The sequence below is a fragment of the Oncorhynchus mykiss genome, chromosome 18 (genome assembly GCF_057628025.1).
Source record: "Oncorhynchus mykiss isolate SJ-2025 chromosome 18, ASM5762802v1, whole genome shotgun sequence".
NCBI classification, from domain to species: Eukaryota; Metazoa; Chordata; class Actinopteri; order Salmoniformes; family Salmonidae; genus Oncorhynchus; species Oncorhynchus mykiss.
This window is the reverse complement of record NC_143039.1, coordinates 66371548-66385561: the sequence shown is the minus strand read 5'-3', so window position 1 is coordinate 66385561 and position 14014 is coordinate 66371548. Positions and strand designations below refer to the sequence as shown.

Sequence of the window (14014 nt, the reverse complement as noted above, 5' to 3'; positions counted from 1 at the left end):
CCACTCTGTTTATTGTAAAGGTAGGACGCTGACACCCAAATGTATGCGTCACAGTTTGTCTTAACATAGTCATATTGTATTGACATCAAAACATGTTACTACTGCTCACTCAACGGTGAATATCATTTGTTTTCAATTAAAATAGCATATACATTTGTGTTAGGTTTGGTGATTCCCGCACATGACAATATCGTGAGATGACGCCAGTCACTGTAGTTTTCGCAATTGCGTGAAAAGCTGCTCAGAATCTTACTAACTGGACGTTTCACATCGGAGGAGGCAGCAGGGTTTCGAAAGCGAAACATCAATTCAACGGGAATTGGCGTTGAATAATATATCAACGTTAACTACACTGTTTTGCTTGGTTAAAGGTACACGTACTAAAAAAGGTAAGGTTGCTTTTTATTTGGGAATTATTAGCTAAATTGCTTCTCATTTTTAGCAGTATAAACAAGCTAGCTAACAACTTGCAGTAGCTACCTAATGGCTAATAACGTAAACGTAGCTAGCTATTTGAACAGCCGTTATTTACTAAATTAACAAAGATGGTGTGTCTTATCGCCTAACGTTCTATCAATAACTAAATTACTGCAATATATTTTTGAATGGAGTATGATGACAACACTTTGGGGATTAAATGTCAGTTGGTTTAAAAAAAATCTGATTACGATGTTAGCCTAGATTTCCAGCTACAATGTTGACGCGAGGAGTGAAATGCTTGTTCTACAACTTTCTCGAAATGATGAATGGATAGCTAAATCGGCTATTGTCTAGGTTTTTATTTTTACCCGTGGGCTAGCAAAATGTAGGTAGTCGCCAGTGTTGGCTTGCTAGCCTCTTATAGTTTCGTTTCGAAACGCAATAACAATCTGTAATGAAACGTTAGATCATTTAACTAGTCAATCGTCTCGACAGTCGTGCAACCTGCTCCCCTTTTCGTCTTCGAATTAGCTGTGCTGTTGATTTGTAATTAGTGATATTGGGCCTATTCATCATTAACCGAATGACAACACTGTCTGTGAGGCATTTGCTGTAGATACATCTACGCAACAAAGTCATCTGGGAACAGCGCTGTAAACGAGAATACCATGTGATGTAGCCATTCTGGTAATTTCATCAAGCGGAGTAGGCAAGGTGCATCGAATTGATACGACGCCCATCGGCTGCGTTTTCACAGGCAGCCCAATTCTGAGTTTTTCTACAATAATTGGTATTTTGACCAAACAGATCTTTAAACATCAGATTATTTTCAGAGCGGATCTGATTGGCCAAAATACCAATGAATGAAACAAAATATTAAAATTGGGCTACCTGTGTAAACGCAGTCATCGTGGTTTAGTTTAGGCCTGTGGATGTACAGCACTAATATGACGGGCGAAGTGAAAAGCCAGGATTACCAAACCGGTTGTAATGCCCGGATGCATTGTTTATATAATGCTAGCCTATTAGCTAACTAGTTGTATTATGAGGCAGACAGGGATGCTGTCAATGTTTACAGTAAATGTGCTTTGGTTGCAGCCACAGTTAGCTGAAAAGAATGCACCAGGCAGTGTGGGCTTAAGTTCTCAGATAGGCCTACGGCCCAATTGTTTACTTTGTTGCAATGCATATAGTAGATTCCTATTAGTGCTGATATATCATCAAACGTGGCCCCTGGGTTCAAGCAGTTGCTGTCAGTTCATGCAGCTGACGTTTGTTTCTTTCTAGAAATGTGAACCAAATCACATTTTATTGGTCACGTACACTGTTTAGCAGGTGTTATGGCGGGTGCAGCGGAATGCTTATGTTACTGTCAATCGATGCAGTAAATGTCAACAAGTACACAATTCAAAATGAAAAAATAATTTTAAAAATGTATTTACAAAATTGACCAGTCTCAGACTTAGCCTCATTGTGATCTACTTCAAGGTCTTCAATTGTACTCAACAAGAAAATACTCAACTTGCTGTTGCAGTCACAGGTCGTTTAGGGCTATCTTTTCTGACTTTATTTTACTGTCTCTTCCTGTTTTTACAGTTGAAGTTGGGACTGGACTGTTTTCCTTTTATGGCCCTAGCTTTTGACTATTGGAATATTCCTGGAACACTGTCCTCCTGGGGATGCATGATGTTAGGAAAATGTGGAGCAAATTAATTTAACACTGGCATGCATTCAATTTCATTGCAACCAAGAACACTTCCCTCTCCTGGCTTGCCTTTTGAGAGCTCCTCTGTGCATTACGTTAATGAATTGTAATATGGTTCATTTGGATCGTACTTTTTATCTACCGTGCTTCCGGAAACATTAAGTATGAGAAGGAGGGTGCAATTGCTAATACCTTCTGGCTCTTTATGTGGTTGAAGCATGCAACATCGTTCTATGTGATGGGCTTGAATCAGGTCCAGCCATTTATTGGATCTCTATGGCAGCCATGGAAATAACTGCTCTAACCACTTCACTTTTATTAGTTATTTTACTATTGGAGAGAGGAGAAAGTACAAGGGGGGTGTATGCAGGTTTACATAGAGGAGAGCCTTAGAGCCTAACTGAATAAAAAAAATAAAACAATTGTACCTTCATTTATCTAGGCAAGTCAGTTAAGAACAAATCCTTATTTTCAATGATGGCCTAGGAACAGTAGGTTAACTGCCTTGTTCAGGGGAGGAACGACAGATTTTTACCTTGTCAGCTCGGAGATTCGATCTTGCAACTTTTCGGTTACTAGTCCAAAGCTCGAACCACTATGCTACCTGCCGCCCCAATGAACAACGGCGACTGAATGCAAATATTACAGTTGATTAAAATATACATTTTGGGGGATGGCCCTGTCTTCCGGGGGATGGATGCTGGGATGGAAGTTAGCCCTTTGATGGGCAGCTGGCATCAGAACCCGCACAGCTTGTTTGAAGGAGGTTCAAATGACGGGACCTTCAGCTGGTGGGTTTGGGTGGAGGGTTGACGGTGGAAACTTTTGCTGCAAGTAAGAGGGATGAGGGTTAACCATTAGCTTAAATGTATTTCTCATGATTTCCACCCATGAGTGAAGAAAGGAAGGTGATAATTAAACAGCTATTCCTGTTGGTCTATTAGAAAGCATGGTGGAATTGCATTATTTTCCTGACTGGCATTTCACACATGGTTAATTAATAGAGGAGGAGGAGTGACATGAAGTTGTGCTGTTGATGAGACCATTTGTAAACAAATAGAACGTTCCCGCTGTGCCCATAATTAAGGAAGTAATGTAAATTACATTGTACAACTGAACCAAAGTTTAATGCAAGAAGGTGCATTCAGACCAGGACTTCCTGATTGAACTTCCATTAACTCCATTTTAAAGTAGAATATGGTGGACATTTAGGCTTAACATTTGACATTTCATCACTCAAGCCTAAATATTTGCACATTAGATATCTATAATTTGAGCGACCCGAGACATTAGTCTCAAAGACATGAAATGTCCTGTCATTACTGTTTCTAGTGCTTTGTATAGCCTAGTTCACCATCCAGTGTACTAACCCATGATGGATCCCTGCCATATATATATACACACACAGTTGAAGTCAGAAGTTTACATACACTAAGGTTGGAGTCATTAAAACAACTTGTTTTTCAACCACTTCACAAATTTCTTGTTAACAAACTATAGTTTTGCCAAGTGGGTTAGGACATCTACTTTGTGCATGTCACATGTAATTTTTCCAACAATTGTTTACAGACGGATTATTTAATTTATAATTTACTGTATCACAATTCCAGTGGGTGAGAAGTTTACATACAATAAGTTGACTGTGCTTTTAAACATCAGGGGAAATTCAAGAAAATTGTGTCATGGCTTTAGAAGCTTCTGATAGGCTAATTGACATTGTTTGAGTCAATTGGAGGTGTACCTGTGGATGTATTTCAAGGCCTACCTTCAAACTCATTGCCTCTTTGCTTTCATGGGAAAATCAAAAGAAATCAGCCAAGACCTCAGAAAAGAAATTGTAGACCTCCACAAGTCTGGTTCATCCTTGGGAGCAATTTCCAAACACCTGAAGGTACAACGTTCATCTGTACAAACAATAGTACAAAACTATAAACACCATGGGACCACGCAGGCGTCATCCAGCTCAGGAAGGAGACGTGTTCTGTCTCCTAGTGACGAACGTACTTGAAACAAAAATAGAACTGTTTGGCCATAATGACCATCGTAATGCTTGGAGGAAAAAGGGGGAGGCTTGCAAGCCGACGAACACCATCCCAACCATGAAACACAGGGTGGCAGCATCATGGTGTGGGGGTGCTTTGCTGCAGGAGGGACTGGTGCACTTCACAAAATAGATGGCACCATGAGGTAGGAAAATTGTGGATATATTGAAGCAACATCTCAAGACATCAGTCAGGAAGTTAAAGCTTGGTTGCAAATGGGTCTTCCAAATGGACAATGACCCCAAGCATGCTTCCAAAGTTGTGGCAGAATGGCTTAAGGACAACAGTCAAGATATTGGAGTTGCCATCACAAAGCCCTGACCTCAATCCTATAGAACATTTGTGGACAGAACTGAAAAAGCATGTGCGAGCAAGGAGGCCTACAAATCTGACTCGGTTACACCAGCTCTGTCAGGAGGAATGGGCCAAATTTCACCCACCATATTGTGGGAATCTTGTGGAAGTTAAACAATTTGAAGGTGATGCTATCAAATACAAATTGAGTATATGTAAACTTCTAACCCACTTTGAATGTGATGAAAGAAATAAAAGCTGAAATAAATCATTCTTTCTACTACTATTCTGACATTTCACATTCTTAAAATAAAGTGGTGATCCTAACTGACCTAAGACAGGGAATTTTTACTAGGATTAAATGTCAGGAGTTGTCCAAATGAGTTTAAATGTATTTGGCTAAGGTGTACGTACACACACAGTTGAAGTTTGTGTTTTATTTATATATATATATATATATATATATATATATATTATTATTAGAGGTCGACCGATTAATCGGAATGGCCAATTTTAATTAGGGCCGTTTTCATAACAATCGGAAATCTCTGTTTTTGGCTGCTGATCTGCCGGTTTTTATTTTTTTCACACCTTTTTATTTAATCTTTATTTAACTAGACAAGTCAGTTAAGAACACATTCTTATTTTCAATGACGGCCTAGGAGCAGTGGGTTAACTGCCTTGTTCAGGGGCAGAACGAAAGATTTTCACCTTGTCAGCTCTGGGGATCCAATCTTGCAACCTTAACTAGTCCAACGCAATAACGACCTGCCTCTCTCTCGTTGCACTCCACAAGGAGTTACACGAATGCAGCAAACCAAGGTAAGTTGCTAGCTAGCAAACAATCATAATCACTAGTTAACTACACATGGTTGATGATATTACTAGATATTATCTAGCGTGTCCTGCGTTGCATATAATCTGGCTGAGCTTACAAGTATCTGACTGAGCGGTGGTAGGCAGAAGCAGGCGCGTAAACATTCATTCAAACAGCACTTTTGTGCGTTTTGCCAGCAGCTCTTCGTTGTGCGTCAAGCATTGCGCTGTTTATGACTTCAAGCCTATCAACTCCCGAGATGAGGCTTGTGTAACTGAAGTGAAATGGCTAGCTAGTTAGCGTGCGCTAATTGTCGTTGTGTTGCTGGTTCGAGCCCAGGGATGAGCGAGGAGAGGGACGGAAGCTATACTGTTACACTGGCAATACTAAAGTGCCTATAAGAACATCCAATAGTCAAAGGTTAATGAAATACAACTGGTATAGAGGGAAATAGTCCTATAATAAACTACAACCTAAAACTTCTTACATGGGAATATTGAAGACTCATGTTAAAAGGAACCACCAGCTTTCATATGTTTTCATGTTCTGAGCAAGGAACTTAAACTTTAGCTTTCTTACATAGCACATATTGCACTTTTACTTTCTTCTCCGACACTGTTTTTGCATCATTTAAACCAAATTGAACATGTTTCATTATTTATTTGAGGCTAAATAGATTTTATTGATGTATTATATTAAGTTAAAATAAGTGTTCATTCAGTATTGTTGTAATTGTCATTATTACAAATAAACAAAATTGGCTGATTAATCGGTATCGGCTTTTATGGTCCTCCAATAATCGGTATCGGCGTTGAAAAATCATAATCGTTCGACCTCATATATATATATATATATATATACACACACACACACCTTTGTACATAAAATACAAATCTAAATTAAAACATCAAAGAAAACACAAGTCCCCACCCCACCAGCATAAGGCATCTTGCTCGCCTTAGCAGCAGAGCAACAGTTCTGACCACCATATATAAGCCTGTGCTTTGTGTAGATGTCAGTCGTCGTGAGTCTCCCCTTAATTTTCCTAGTGAATGCGGCCAAGGGCTATGTCTGCATCCCAAATGGCTCCATATTGGTCCCGGGTCAAAAGTACTGCGCTACATAGAGAATAGGGTGCCATTTGGGGATCACCCTATATCTGTAGGAGCCAGGGATAGTGGTGCTCTCTTCATCCATGAGGCGACTCCCTCCTATTTCAGTTTATGGAACTCAACAGTGTTGCAAGCATTCTCTTCTTAATCATTCTACTCAATCGTGCTCCAAAAAAATGAAGTTTACAGTAGACCACTGGTCATTGTGACATTGAGGCCTAAACTGGTTGCATGTTGGAACCTGTGATGGAAATTACATTGTTTGTTGTGACAATAAGTAGGGCCGGGACGATACCAGTATCGCGATACTCGTTAGTATCGTGGCAAGGAAACAAAACACGAAGCGGATTTTACTTCTCCAGGAAAACAGCCCTAATGTTGGAAACATCATTATGTCATTAAGAGTCACATGTATTTATTTTGCAAGCTATAGCACACAATATTTTACATACAGGTTTTTGAAGGACCAAAACGTTTCATCTGCTTCATGTTTGAATTTTTGCCATGGAAAAAATATTGCGATACTGGTTTCGTCACAGCCTTGACAATAAGACCAAACGCACAATTTTGTGATGTGCCCCAACCATGGCTGTCCAACTAGCTGACAGCATGCTGGTGGAACATTTACCATTAAATGAACTAACGGTGAGTTGATCACATGATGTGATTGTGTGTCACTGTCACATGTTGATTAGTCAGGGGCTCTGGGTTACTGTGCTGTTCATCTGGATAGGACTGAGACAGGTGTCTACTACTGTCTGGCTGCTGTCTATAGCTGTAGATTACAGCATTATGCTAATATTGGCCTTGCCTTGGCTTGCACTACAGATATGGGCCAGTAGTGTGTGAATAACACAGCATCAACGGGTCTAAATAGGTAAATTAATCATTGTTGTCTAGACTATTTCCTGTTATGGATGGCTGAAATTAAATTTGCATGTTTAGAGCTGCAGAGAAGTGCCGGTTTTCTTTCACTGACAGTCCCCTGGAAGACGGGAAGTGACTAAGCATCTTCCTAGACTGTAACCAAATATTATAACTAGCACTGTAACCTGATCAGTTTTGTCACACAGGTTTGGCAAATAACATGGGCGCGCCTTGGGTGTTCTTGATCAATGTTTCTAGCTAATATCAGTGACAATGTTGTGTGCTCACTGGGCTATTTCCTAGAGCTGGTTTACCGGTAAATATATGTATGCGTGTGAAAGAGCGAGGATGACAGAAAGACGGGTGTCGTTGAAAGCTTGTGCTGTCAGCAAAGCTGAGCTGCTATTTAGTCCCAGACAGTCCCTAACTGAGCCTATCGATGAATTTGTCTACAGTAGTCTTTACATTTTTTTTTTTTTACCAATTTATCCCCCTTCAGAGGACAAAGGGTACTTCGTTTTTTTTTTACAGCTTTTGGCTGTAACTTTGGATTGACAACCCCGCCATTCTTATTTGTAATATAATTTAATTAATGGAAATAATAAATACAATTTTTAAAAATCCATAAAGAATTGTTTTTTTTCATCCATCAGTATATTTGAGATTCTGGAGGATAAAATTGAAATTGTAAACAGCATTGTTACGGTTGTTAGAACAGCCGCCAGGACTTATCAGATGATAAAAATTGCCTGTGTCTGAAATGAAACACTATTCACTATTTAGTGATTTACTTAAAAAAAAAATTTTTTTTACTCTTCCTTAAAGTATTGGCATTATATAGGGAAGAGTGTGCTATTGTAATCTGTTATGCTCTTTAATGTGAATGTTGTGGAGCAGGATGCCAATGAATGTTACCCATCTGGTCGGCCCTCTGTGGTCAGACTAGTGAGACAGGATCAGGACAGACATGCTTTGGCAGCCAGAGGAAATGGGACAGTCAGTGTTTCATAATAACACCATTATTCAATGTGGCCTAAAAGAGGGGGGAGGGGGAGGGAGACTGCACCTGATGCTAGTGATCTGCCGCTGCTGCTTTCTCTTGCTTGTCAGATTCAGTGTGAGAGACAGGATTAGTGCTGTGTGTTTTTCTTTTTTCTCCTTTTATTTAACCTTTATTTAACTAGGCAAGTCAGTTAAGAACAAATTCTTATTTACAATGACAGCCTAGGAACAGTGGGTTAACTGCTGTACACTGCCTGATTGATTGTACAAGCAAAGGGGACCCTATAATCTTTGGCTACATTCAACACTTTTCTCTTAGCTACTTCATGTAGCTAACATATTCATGCTTCACGTATTCCTCTTTGAAATAGAAGATACTGTTTCACAAACATTCTGATTTTTAGGTCCACACCATTTATCTGGCTGTATTGCTAATTAAGTTTGTACTTTTATTAGCCAGCTAACTAACGATTTAGGCCCAACTTGACAAGAAAAGGCAAAGTAGCTGTTTGCACATGTAAGAAACACAAACTAATAGTGAAATTATAGAACGCTAGTAGATTTATATAAAAAAGTGAAAACAGCATCGTTGTCATCAACATTGTTGCATTGACCATGCAGTCTGAACGCAAGTGAAGACAAATGCGCTCTTCGAGTGACAGGGCGGGGCTAGGCTTGTATGGAAAGTGGCATGGAGAGAAATTAGAAAGTAGCGAAGTAAACTATAAAAATGTGGTGATACTTACGGCGTATCACATTTAACAAACCAAACAACATCCTTTGGGGGCACAGTTTCCTGGAAGGTCTGGATGACTGTCTTTCCTTGTAGGTATTTTTGTGAAACACATCAAATCAAATTTTATTTAGTCACATACACATGGTTAGCAGATGTTAATGCGAGTGTAGCGAAATGCTTGTGCTTCTAGTTCCGACCATGCAGTAATAACCAACGAGTAATCTAACCTATCAATTTCACAACTACCTTATACACACAAGTGTAAAGGAATGAATAAGAATATGTACATAAAAATAATGAATGAGCGATGGCCAAACAGCATAGGCAAGATGCAGTAGATGGTATAGAGTACAGTATATACATATGCAATGAGTAATGTAGGGTATGTAAACATTCTATAAAGTGGCATTGTTTATTAAAGTGGCTAGTGATACATTTATTACATCAATTTTTTTCATTATTAAAGTGGCTAGAGATGAGTCGGTATGTTGGCAGCTGCCACTCAATGTTAGTGATGGCTGTTTAACAGTCTGATGGCCTTGAGATAGAAGCTGTTTTTCAGTCTCTCGGTCCTCGCTTTGATGATAATGATAATTACAACAATAGTGAATACATTTTTACTTAATATGATACACCAATAAAATCTATTTAGCCTCAAATAAATTATGAAGCATGTTCAATTTGGTTTAAATAATGCAAAAACAAAGTGTTGGAGAAGAAAGTAAAAGTGCAATATGTGCCATGTAAGAAAGCTAATGTTTTAAGTTCCTTGCTCCGAACATGAGAACATATGAAAGCTGGTAGTTCATTTTAACATGAGTCTTCAATATTCCCAGGTAAGAAGTTTTAGGTTGTAGTTTATTATAGGACTATTTCTCTCTATACCATTTGTATTTCATATACCTTTGACTATTGGATGTTCTTATAGGCACTTTAGTATTGCCAGTGTAACAGTATAGCTTCCGTCCCTCTCCTCGCTCCTACCTGGGCTCGAACCAGGAACACAACAACAGCCACCCTTGAAGCAGCGTAACCCATGCAGAGCAAGGGGAACAACTACTCCAAGTCTCAGAGCGAGTGACGTTTGAAACGCTATTAGCGCGCACCCCGCTAACTAGCTAGCCATTTCACATCGGTTACACCAGCCTAATCTCGGGAGTTGTTTGGCTTGAAGTCATAAACAGCTGCTGGCAAACGCACAAAAGTGCTGTTTGAATGAATCATCTCGAAAACAAGACGTTTATTCTTTCAGTGAAATACGGAACCATCCTGTATTTTATCTAATGGGTGGCATCCAGAAGTCTAAATATTCCTGTTACATTGCACAACCTTCAATGTTATGTCATAATTACATAATTCTGGCAAATTAGGCGGCCCAAACTGTTGCATATACCCTGACTCTGCTTGCAATGAACGGAAGAGAAATGACACAATTTCACCTGGTTAGTATTGCCTGCTAACCTGGATTTCTTTTAGCTAAATATGCAGGTTTAAAAATATATACTTCTGTGAATTGATTTTAAGAAATGCATTGATGTTTATGGTTAGGTACACATTGAAGCAACAATACGCACAGCATCGATTATATGCAACGCAGGACACGCTAGACAAACTAGTAATATCATCAACCATGTGTAGTTAACTAGTGATTATGATTGATTGATTGTTTTTTATAAGATAAGTTTAATGCTAGCTAGCAACTTACCTTGGCTTACTGCATTCGCGTAACAGGTAGTCTCCTTGTGGAGTGCAATGAGAGGCAGGTGGTTAGAGCGTTGGACTAGTTAACTGTAAGGTTGCAAGATTGAATCCCCTGAGCTGACAAGGTGAAAATCTGTCGTTCTGCCCCTGAACGAGGCAGTTAACCCACCGTTCCTAGGCCGACATTGAAAATTAGAATGTGTTCTTAACTGACTTGCCTAGTTAAATAAAGGTGTAAAAAAAAATGTTTTTGGCAAAATCGGTGTCCAATAATACCGATTTTTCAGATTGTTATGAAAACTTGAAATCGGCCCTGACTAATCGGTCGACCTCTAACCTGTACTGACCTCACCTTCTGTATGATAGCAGGGTGAACAGGCAGTGGCCCGGGTGATTGTTGTCCCTGATGATCTTTTTGGTCTATTCTTTAAAAGTGCCTTCCTCACCATCTTAAATAAACATGCCCCACTCAAAAAATGTAGAACTAGGAACAGATATAGTCCTTGGTTCACTCCAGACCTGTCTGCCCTTGACCAGCACAAAAACATCCTGTGGCGTTCTGCATTATCATCGAATATCCCCCGTGATATGCAACTTTTCAGGGAAGTTAGGAACAAATATACACAGGCAGTTAGAAAAGCTAAGGCTAGCTTTTTCAAACAGAAATTTGCATCCTGTAGTACTAACTCAAAAAAGTTCCGGGACACTGTAAAGTCCATGGAGAATAAGAGCACCTCCTCCCAGCTGCCTACTGCTCTGAGGCTAGGAAACACTGTCACCACCGATAAATCCACTATAATTGAGAATTTCAATAAGCATTTCTCTACGGCTGGCCATGCTTTCCACCTGGCTACCCCTACCCCGGTCAACTGCCCGGCACCTTCCATAGCAACCCGCCAAAGCCCCCACCATTTCTCCTTCACCCAAATCCAGATCGCTGATGTTCTGAAAGAGCTGCATAATCTGGACCCCTACAAATCAGCCGGGCTAGACAATCTGGACCCTCTCTTTCTAAAATTATCTGCCGAAATTGTTGCAACCCCTATTACTAGCCTGTTCAACCTCTCTTTCGTATCGTCTGAGATTCCAAAAGATTGGAAAGCTGCTGCGATCATCCCCCTCTTCAAAGGGGGTGACACTCTAGACCCAAACTGCTACAGACTTATATCTATCCTACCCTGTCTTTCTAAGGTCTTCGAAAGCCATGTTAGCAAACAGATTACCGACCATTTCGAATCCCGCCGTACCTTCTCCGCTATGCAATCTGGTTTCAGAGCTGGTCATGGGTGCACCTCAGCCACGCTCAATGTCCTAAATGATATCTTAACCGCCATCGATAAGAAACATTACTGTGCAGCCGTATTCATCGACCTGGCCAAGGCTTTCGACTCTGTAAATCACAACATTCTTATTGGCAGACTACAGCCTTGGTTTCTCAAATGATTGCCTCGCCTGGTTTACCAACTACTTCTCTGATAGAGTTCAGTGTGTCAAATCAGAGGGCCTGTTGTCCGGACCTCTGGCAGTCTCTATGGGTGTGCCACAGGGTTCAATTCTCGGACCGACTCTCTTTTCTGTATACATTTTCTGTATGCTCTTGCTGCTGGTGGTTCTCTGAATCACCTCTACACAGTCGAAGCCATTCTGTATGCTTCTTGACCCTCTTTGGACTGTGTTAACTAACCTCCAGACGAGCTTCAATGCCACACAACTCTCCTTCCGTGGCCTCCAACTGCTCTTAAACGCAAGTAAAACTAAATGCATGCTATTCAATCGATCACTGCCCGCACCTGCTCGCCCGTCCAGCATCACTACTCTGGACGGCTCTGACTTAGAATACTGGGTGTCTGGTTAGACTAAACTCTCCTTCCAGACTCACATTAAGCATCTCCAATCCAAAATTAAATCTAGAATCAGCTTCCTATATCGCAACAAAGCATGCTTCACTCATGCTGCCAAACATACCCTCGTAAAACTGACCATCCCACCGATCCTCGACTTCGGTGATGTCATCTATAAAATAGCTTCCAACACTCTACTCAACAAATTGGATGCAGTCTATCACATTGCCATCCAAAGCCCCATACACTACCCACCATTGCGACCTGTACGCTCTCGTTGGTTGGCCCTCGCTTCATACTTGTCGCCAAACCCACTGGCTACAGGTTATCTACAAGGCTCTGCTAGGTAAAGCCCCACCTTATCTCAGCTCACTGGTCACCATAGCAGCACCCACTCGTAGCACGCGCTCCAGCAGGTATATCTCACTGGTCACCCCCAAAGCCAATTCCTCCTTTGGTCGTCTTTCCATCCTATTCTCTGCTGCCAATGACTGGAACGAACTGCAAAGATCTCTGAAGCTGGAGACTCACATCTCCCTCACTAGCTTTAAGCACCAGCTGTCAGAGCAGCTTACATATCACTGCACCTGTACATAGATAGCCCATCTGTAAACAGCCCATCTAACTACCTCAACCCCATACTGTATTTATTTATCTTGCTCCTTTGCACCCCAGTATCTCTACTTGCACATTCATCTTCTGCCGATCTACCATTCCAGTGTTTAATTGCTATATTGTAATTACTTCGTCACCATGGCCTATTTATTTCCTTAACTTACCTCATTTGCGCTCACTGTATATAGACTTTTTGTTCTACTGTATTATTAACTGTTTGTTTTGTTTATTCCATGTGTAACTGTTGTACAGTGGGGCAAAAAAGTATTTAGTCAGCCACCAATTGTGCTAGTTCTCCCACTTAAGATGAGAGGCCTGTAATTTTCATCATAGGTACACTTCAACTATGACAGACACAATGAGAAAAAAAAAATCCAGAAAATCACATTGTAGGATTTTTAATGAATTAATTTGCAAATTATGGTGGAAAATAAGTATTTGGTCACCTACAAACAAGCAAGATTTCTGACTCTCACAGACCTGTAACTTCTTCTTTAAGAGGCTCCTCTGTCCTCCACTCATTACCTGTATTAATGGCACCTGTTTGAACTTGTTATCTGTATAAAAGACACCTGTCCACAACTTCAAACAGTCACACTCCAAACTCCACTATGGCCAAGACCAAAGAGCTGTCAAACGACACCAGAAACAAAATTGTAGACCTGCACCAGGCTGGGAAGACTGAATCTGCAATGGGTAAGCAGCTTGGTTTGAAGAAATCAACTGTGGGAGCAATTATTAGGAAATGGAAGACATACAAGACCACTGATAATCTCCCTCGATCTGGGGCTCCACGCAAGATCTCACCCCATGGGGTCAAAATGATCACAAGAACGGTGAGCAAAAATCCCAGAACCACACG

At 40.5% G+C, this 14014-nt stretch overlaps 1 protein-coding gene across 2 annotated transcripts in view; it reads left to right on the top strand.

Moving 5' to 3' along the window:
- Nucleotides 1-43: 43 nt before the first annotated feature.
- grinaa (glutamate ionotropic receptor NMDA type subunit associated protein 1a) overlaps nt 44-14014 on the top strand; it is a 31603-nt gene continuing 17632 nt past the window's right edge. The window contains exon 1 of one of the 2 annotated variants that reach the window (XM_036953372.2): nt 44-389. The gene's annotated coding sequence lies outside the window, so the exon portion shown is untranslated. The remainder of the gene's footprint in view (nt 390-14014) is intronic. The other variant, XM_090209153.1, reaches the window with a different exon arrangement.